Below are 9,302 nucleotides of genomic sequence, written 5' to 3' on the forward strand. Positions count from 1 at the left end.
CCCTCGCTAAGCTTACCGATAGAAGAGTTATTATGAATTTCAAGTTTTTTTTATCTCAAATTTTACTCACTAATGTTATTTTAAACCCTAGTGTTTTAGTTCAATTCAATACGATAGAATCCATCCCCTGTAGTTTAAAGTTTAAAAACTTATAATAGTGCGTGTTTTGTGTTTTGTGAAAGAGAAATGCTTAATCAAGCGAAATATTTCTTCGCGAATGCACATCAAACATGTTTTATTGGCTGGCTTCCCATGTATTGTGGTTGTGGCCCACTACAACTTCTTTACTTCTTTTACATAAGGCTAACGTGTGTATGATCAGGATTTTCGCTATATAGCTTTTCGCTATATATAACAATGTTGTTTATGAAAACACACTCGAATTTATCTTCAAATCTTAAGTATGAGCTACATGTGAGTCACATGCCATAAACAAGGTAGCAAATCTAACGGAAACAAAATATAATTATCTAAAATGTCTCTAAACTATGATAAACGGTCAATTTAATTTCTAAACTATCATTCTCTCATCAATTTAGTCTTTAAACTAATATAATTATCTAAAATGTCTCTTAACTATTATAAACAATCAATTTAATTTCTAAACTATCACTCTCTCATCTGTTTAGTCTTTAAACTAACATAATTATCTAAAAGGTCTCTAAGCTATTATTTCATCCCGCATTTAGTCTCTTAAACTTAGAAGTCCATAAAATATAAAAATACATCAATCTAATAATAAATACAAGTTATTATTTTTATCAATCTAATAATTACAACACTTTTTCTTTTAGTTTCGTAATCAATGCTATTAGGACATTAGCTACCATTCTTCTTAGTTTTATAGTTTGTTGTAGTGTTATGAATGAAATAAATAGAGACAATAATACCATATAAATGGGATCACGTTACATAAACATCTAAATATTGGTTAAAAATACAATAAGCAAGTGGGGTCAGGTGACTCTATTGCCCCCACACTAAATCTGTGTCTTCTCCCCGTGTATATTTTCATTTGTCTATCCGTGTCATACTCTCATTTGTTAATGTCCGCTTCCTCATAAACAATATCTAAAACACTGTAACATGACCTTCCCAACACCCTCAAAGTCTTTAAATCGTTTCCTATTCATCCCATTCCCATTTTTATCATGTAACTTTCATATTTATCCGTTCAAAACAAGAGGATACATTGTAGATCTACTTAGGTTTCACCTATGAATAGTTAAGGTGTCTCAATTGATTAGATAAGAGAAGAGATAAGGTATTCAGTAACAAATTTTTAAAAGTTTGAGTACTAATTTGTTATTTTTTATGATAGTTTGGAGACTAAATTGATGTATTTTCTTAGTTTAGGGGACTACAAATAGACACCTTAACGGGAAACTTAATTAGGTGATTATGGTTGGATGGAAGAATGGTTTATGAGCATTTTAGTTGATTATAATAGTTTAGAGACTAAATCGACGATAGAGTGGGAGTTTAGTGACGAAATTGATTGTTTAATAGAAGAAAAATAACGTTTAAAATTTGAAAGATATGATAAAAAAAAAATTACAAGAACTAACTAAGAACATTAAAAGCCTTAAAAACATACAAAAATTCCAAACAATGTAATCAAGAGTATATAAACGAGGCACATTCTCATATTTGAATGATCCAATTAGTTTTTTTTTTTTTTTAGTTAGTCATATCTTATGGCATCTTGTTGAATTCTTCCAGGACAGATATACAAAGTTATTAACTACATTGAATAATTTGTCAATTTCTTTTTAATCAGAAAAAGATGCATTGAACAATATGCCAAGACAGTGAGCACAAGAAATCCAAAGATTAGAGCGAAAAGAGAAAAAGTATTAACATGAAAATAAAACCCATAGGCTTCATTTAAAATCCCAACATTGAAGTGAACGTACAATAGCAGCAAGAAAAGTGCTTGCATTTGTGGCTTTTTAAAAAGGGAAATATTAACAAGTGCTTGGGAAACACTCTTTAAAAACCATACATAATAAGTTTTTATGAAAATCTGTACATTCAATGCATTATAAATTGAAATAAGGAAAATACTAGACTTAGCGAAACAATGATCTTGAATGAATTTCCGAGTGAGTTGGCAAAATTATATCCTTTGGATTTTACAATTATTTGAACACCGCTTTAAAAAAAGAAAAAATTAAAGCAAGACCACCCATGAATTCCGGAAAGGAACGAGTTTAATTGGCTGAATCATGGTTCGCGGCCGCTTCATGAATTTTTTTCTCGTGATATATAACATCACTGTTGAAATAATTTCTTTATTTAATTTTTTTTAAAGAGTGTTATGAAAGAACTCATGTTAACAAGACTCTTTTAATAGTTCTTGCTTTTAACCGGCAGCCAAAGAAGTATAAGAGAAGATCAAATTGTATTAGTATTAGAATAATAATGCAAAGGGATATTAGAATATTGTAGCAAAGTCTCGTTGGTATAGAAAATATTATTGTTTCTACAACTTTTTTTAAGAGAGTTTATGAACAAGATGAATGATATTTGTATAGTCATTTAGTGACAATTTTGTGACAACTTTTTTCTTTATTTTATTGGTCAAAAACAACATAGAGAAAAAAATAAAGAGGTAGAGTAAAAAAATAACATGAGTATGAGAAAGAGTTGTGCAAAAGCTATCACAAAATAACCGGTGTTATTTTTTAGGGAACAATGACACATAGGCACATGTTACACTGTTTACTCTTTCTCGTTCGGTTTATTGACATGGTCATATTCTAGTGATATGGGTCGCGTGTTTGGAGTCCAAGTTATTGATATTCAAATTTTTCAATATTCAAAAGCCTTCACAGTCAAAGCAAAACAATAAACATTTCAATTCCACCCTTCTATATAAATGAGTTGTGCCACCCATCCTTTCATCAAAACACATTAACATATCACAATTTAATTTCATCATATCATATAGTTTGTGAGAATTAATAAACTCCTTCAAACTCAAAGCACAATAACATTTCATAGATTGATTAGTTTAATCAAACATACATGGCTTTCTCTTATAGTAGAATGATCCTCTTCAGAGTTCTTCTCCTTGTACTTATCATCCTCAACATCTTCGTTACATCTCAATCAGGAGTATATGGCAGGCCATTATTATTGCATTATCAATGGTCTTGGGATCATGGACTTATTTTGCAATCTCTTCCAAACGGTAATGCACCTGGATCAGGAGGAGGAGATCCTACTCATCCCTAATTGATTGGAGGAAGCTTTACAACGAAGAAAATTAATCTTAATTTTTTTACATATATAGTTGGATTAATCACATTAACTCTCATGTGAAGTTCCACGTGTTAGTGGGTTATAGTATTAGTATGTAAATTTTTTTAGTTGCATGTTTCACAATCACATGCAATATTTTTTAGATTCTTCCATTCACATTCAATTTCAATTATATCAGAATATACCTGAAAAAATTAGATATATTTTTTTAAGGTTGTAATATGTAAATTTTGACTAAAATCTAAATAAACGACTTTTTAAATTTGGTGCATAAATATTGATTTTAAAAGGGGTTTTACTCCTTCAAATGTGATTGCTTCTTGTCAATGAATATTTTGTCCATGTTCAAAATTGACTAGGTGTGTCGTTTTTCATTCCCCGTATGTAAATTAATATAATGGTTTAACCTTGGTAAACAAATGCATACAAGAAAAAAAATAGTTACCAAAATTTAGAGAGGAAAATATTAAATCCTACTTGATTCCCTCCATAAGCTTACTGATAGAAAAAGATTAAGAAGAATTTCATATTCCTTTTATCTCAAATTTTAGTTGCAAATGTTGTTTTTTATAAGAAAAATTGTGGATGATGTTCAACACAATGAATTCTTAGGAGGTCACTAGTTTAAGCATTTATCAATCAAGTTTTAAGTGTTTAGTCTGATCTAATAAAAATAGACTTCCTTAAGGTTAAGCCCTTATAAGGACGCGTGATTTATGAAAACACAATTGAATTTGTCTTCAAATCTTTAAGTATGAATTAGTTGTGTATAACATTCAATAAACAATGTAGCAAATAGTACAAAACAATTTTTTTATATAAAAATAGAAAAAAAATAAAAAGAAAATAAACTAAGAAATAAGACCAGGTGCACTACAGCCTAAAACATCAAAATGGAGACACAACTTCGGGGTTCGGAAAGAGTATCAAAGATAATAACCAAAATTGGCAAGAAAATCAGCACAAATGTTAACTTCTCTACAAATGTGTGCAAGAGAGAAATGTGGAGCTGTTAGGGAACTACTACTATCACTAAGCTATCTAAGAAAATAAAAAAATACTGAAATCTTGCTTGTGTTTTATTGATGGTTCAAGTCCCTTTTATAGGGGATACAAGGAGCACATATAGGCCAGCAACGGCACTCCCAGTACAAGGGTAAAACAAAGGTAAAAATAAGACAGCAAAACAATGTTTGGTGTTGTCTGCCAGCAACCAATGACACTGACAGTAGTTTATTTTGGGCAAGTTAATCCTCCAAGTTACCAAGGAAATTGTCCTCTAGTGCCATAAAAGGGATCCCTTATTTGGGCTGATAGTCACTTAGGTATTTGGGCTGATGTGTTGCTCTCTTAGGGCGGCCCATGCTAACATTACCATCCGGTGGGAAAACCACCTTGTCCTCAAGGTGATACTGCAAAGTGAGAGTTTCCCAGTCTTCCCAGCTGGTGTCTTCCGGAGCTAGACCCAACCATTGTACCAGAACTTGACGGCGAGGTGGAGTGGTGGACATATCCATTTTAGAATCAAGGATGGCGAGGGGGGTGATGAGGGGGTGATTGTTAAATGCATCTGCTGGGAGAGGTTCAGTGATGGCTGTGAAGGCTCCATGGTGAGACTTAAGGAGTGAAGAGTGGAATACCGGATGGATTTTGGAAGAGTCAGGCAAATCTAGTTTGAAGGCAACTGGACCGCATTGGTCAATGATAGTGAATGGTCCGTAAAAACGGGGTGAAAGCTTATTATGGGAGTGGCCGGTGAGAGATAGTTGGCGGTATGGGCGGAGTTTAACATAAACAAGGTCACCTACTTTGAAAGTGCAGGGACGGCGTTTTAAATCCGCGTAATGTTTCATTTGAGCCTGAGTTTTGAGGAGTTTGCTGTGGACTTTGGCTAGCATTTCTTGGCGGGATTGCAGTATAGTATCGACTGCCTCAATGTTGGAGTTGTTGGCTATGTATTGAGGGATGGATGGAGGGGGTTTGCCATATGTAATTTGGTAGGGGGAGAGTCCGGTGGATGAGTGGACAGATGTGTTGTATGACCATTCTGCGAGGGAGAGATAGGAACTCCATTGTGATGGTTTGGAATGTGTAAAGGAGCGAAGATAGTGTTCCAAAACACGGTTCAAGACTTCTGTTTGACCGTCGGTTTCGGGATGGTAGGCTGTACTCATGCGAAGCTTGGTACCACAAAGTGTAAAGAGGTCCTGCCAAAATCGACTGATGAAGATGGGGTCACGGTCCGACACAAGGCTGCGGGGCATACCATGGTGTTTGCAGATAAGATCAAGGAAAAGTGTAGCTACTTTGTATGCGGTGAAGGTAGTGGGTAAGGCGCCAAAATGGGCTCCCTTGGAAAAGCGATCCACAATGACCAGAATAGCTGTGAAGCCGTTGGAGGGAGGTAGGCCTGTTATGAAATCCAGAGAAAGGTCTTCCCATATGGCAGTGGGGACAGGTAGCGGCTGGAGTAGGCCGGAGGGGCGCCTGGTTTCATATTTGATTATCTGACATACCGGGCATTGAGCTACAAAGTCACGAACATCTTGACGCATTCTTGGCCAATAAAAATTATCTTGTAGGCGATGGAAAGTCTTCAGCGTTCCCATGTGTCCAGCCAGTGGAGAGTTATGATATTCTTGGAGGAGTTTGAGCTTGAATTCGCTTGCGGAATCAATCCATATTTTACCTTTGAAAAAGATCAAGCCGTCCGAAATGATATAGTCCTGGTGAGCTGAAGGCTGAGTCTGGATGTTGTTGAGCAGTGTTGTGAAAGCTGTAGAAGTGTGTAAGTTCTTGCGCAGGTCTTCCAGGAAGGCAAATTGAGGCACAGACAAGGTGTAACATGCAGCAGGCTCCACAATGCGGGAGAGTGCATCAGCAACGACATTCTTCTTACCTGTTTTATATTGAATTGTAAAGTCATAACCCAAAAGCTTAGAAAGGTATACCTGCTGCTCCGGCGTCTGAATTACTTGGGAAATTAATTCCTTGAGGCTTTTATGATCTGTATGTATGGTGAATTGGTGACCTAACAAGTATTGTCTCCATTTCTTGACAGCGGTAGTGATAGCATGTAGTTCCCTGACGTATGTGTTGGAACAAAATGTGTTTAACAATGAACCTTAAAGAGTTTTGATGATAACAAGGTATTAAAAATTGTAAATTGGACTAGCTAATATTTGTTCAAGTGTACAGGACCATAATTATAAAGTTACATCATCATTGGTTCTGAATGAGCAAATAAAGAGCAAAAGAAAATGAAGCTTAGATGATTCTGAAGGCAAAGCGCTCCTGAAGTCAAGCTGCTCCTGAAGAAATAGCGCTCCTGAAGTAAAGCTGCTCCTGAAGAATAGTGCTTCTGAAGACAAGAGGTCCAGAAGCCACATCATCAGAAGCTGCGTCATCAGAAGCTGCAGAAGTCATATCATCAGAAGCTGCATCATCAGAAGCTGCCTCATCAGAAGCTATTTCACCAGAAGCTGAATCTCAACTGGATTTGCAAAAGATTCAAGAATTGAAGAATTATCAATGCAAAAGCTGTCCATTGGATTCGAAAACACAAACAAAGGATTAGTGGAATTTTGCAACGGTCATTTCAAAGGTGTTTGAAGGCTTGTGCTTGCATTTTGGACGAAAGCGTTGACATTGTACTTTGTACGAATTGTACAACCACGTTCTCCACTACTCTGTTTTGTGTCCACGCTTCAAGACAAGAAAACAGCTCCAGAATACGGTCTCGCCTGCATATATGTTCCTTTGGATAAGGAATGGATTTCAAATTGGTTCTTCATAGGACAACAACCAAATCAGGCAAAAGATCATTGGTGAAAGATCAAGCTTCAATAACGACTCTTTGGTGTGCTGGCAATTTCACAACGTCTCTTTCACACCTCTATATAAAGGAGTGAAGACCTAGAGATTTGGCAATGCAAGAACGCTAAACGAAAGACTCACAAGATTTTCACAAGTACCAAACCTCTGCTGAAATTGTTCTGCATTCACTTAGAATTTCTGTGTCTCAAAGTCATATCTTAGAAATTCTTAAGTCCATTGAGTCTGTATCTGATTTGTATTGTGAGCACCTCTGATTGTATATCAAGTGTTCAACCTTAAACAATTTTCTGTGTAATTTTGTTTAGTTAGGAAGTCTCTTGCAGTTGTGCTTGAGCAGGAAGTCTCTTGATTGTGTTCTTGAGCAAAGGAAGTCTCTTGCTTGTGTGCTTGAGCATTGGAAGTCTCTTGCTTGTGTGCTTGAGCATTTGTAATCAGATATTACTCATAGTGAAATCTCCTTGGAAGTGCAAGGGGGACTGGACTACTTCCGGATTGTGGAAGGAACCAGTATAATTGCTTTGTGTCGTTCTTCTTCTCTCTCTCTGTTTTATTCCGCTGCATTTAGATTCTGATTATCACTTCAGAAGCTGTCTCACCTAGCTTCTGATCAGTGTGTTCAGTTTTTAAGAGAAACGAAGAATTTTTCAAAACACAATTCAACCCCCCTTCTTGTGTTTTTCTCACCTTCAATTGGTATCTAGAGCCTTGGTCTGTTGTGTAACACTTAACCGTGCAACAGTCAAAGATCTGAGAAAAACATGTCTACTCCTCCTCCTACTGGTTCTAGTGATACTAGCTATAAACATGTCTCACATGATTATAGTGATAGTAAGAAAACCAGTGTTGGAAAAGTTCCAAAGTTCAATGGAGATGCTGAAGAGTTCTCTTGGTGGAAGACCAACTTTTACAGTTACATCATGAGCCTGGATGAAGAATTATGGGATATTCTGGAAGATGGTGTTGGTGATTTAGTCCTTGATGAAGAAGGAGCTGCTGTGGATAGAAAGAAACATACTCCAGAACTGAGGAAACTTTACAAGAAGCATCATATTATCAGAGGAGCTCTTGTCACTGCCATACCCAAAGCAGAATACATGAAGATGAGTGACAAATCCACTGCTAAAGCTATGTTTGCTTCTCTCTGTTCAAATTATGAAGGGAGCAAGAAGGTCAAAGAAGCAAAGGCTCTCCTGCTTGTACATCAGTATGAGTTATTCAAGATGAAGGATGATGAAACTATTGAGGAGATGTACTCAAGGTTTCAAACCTTAGTTTCTGGGCTACAGATTCTAAAGAAGAGCTATGTTGCTTCTGATCATGTAAGCAAGATACTCAGAAGCTTACCTGCCAGATGGAGACCAAAAGTGACTGCCATTGAGGAAGCTAAAGATTTAAACACTTTAAGTGTCGAAGATCTTGTTAGTTCTCTCAAAGTTCATGAGTTAAGTCTTAATGAACATGAGTCTACTAAGAAGAATAAATCAATAGCTCTTCCATCCAAATGCAAGTCATCAAAAGCTCTCAAAGTAGTTGAATCTGAAGAGGAAGAACAGTCAAGTTCAGATTCTGAACCAGATGCTGCTGAAATGGCCATGCTCTCAAACAGACTTCAATATCTGGCCAAGAAGAATAGAAAGTTTCTCGCCAAAAGGGGTAACTCCAGAAGCTCAAGGAAAGAAGATCAGAAGGGATGCTTCAACTGTAAGAAGCCTGGACACTTCATTGCTGAATGCCCTGATCTTCAAAGAGAAAAGTCAAAGGACAAGTCAAAGAGGTCTACATTCAAACCAAGCAAACTCAAGAAGCAGATTAAGCAGAGTTTAATGGCAACCTGGGATGATTTGGGTAGTGAATCTGGATCTGATAAAGAGGAAGCTGATGAAGATGCAAAGGTAGCTGTTGGGTTGGTAGCAACAGCAACTTCAGAAGCTGGATCAGATTCAGACTCAGAAGATGAAAACGAGGTATATTCCAAAATTCCCAGAGATGAACTTGTTGAGTCACTTAAAGAACTTCTTACACATTTTGAAGTAAGAACCAATGAGTTGAAGGATTTAAAAGAAAAATATGCTGATTTGGTACAACAGCAAAAATCAACTCTATTGGATCTGAAAGCTTCTGAACAAGGACTTAGGGGCTTTGACTTCATGTGTAAAACATATGAAGATCAGCTCAGGTTCTTATGTCAGAAGCTACAA

The sequence above is a fragment of the Medicago sativa genome, chromosome 7 (assembly GCF_051527215.1).
Source record: "Medicago sativa cultivar Bolivia chromosome 7, Bolivia_mono, whole genome shotgun sequence".
In the NCBI taxonomy this organism is placed as follows: domain Eukaryota; kingdom Viridiplantae; phylum Streptophyta; class Magnoliopsida; order Fabales; family Fabaceae; genus Medicago; species Medicago sativa.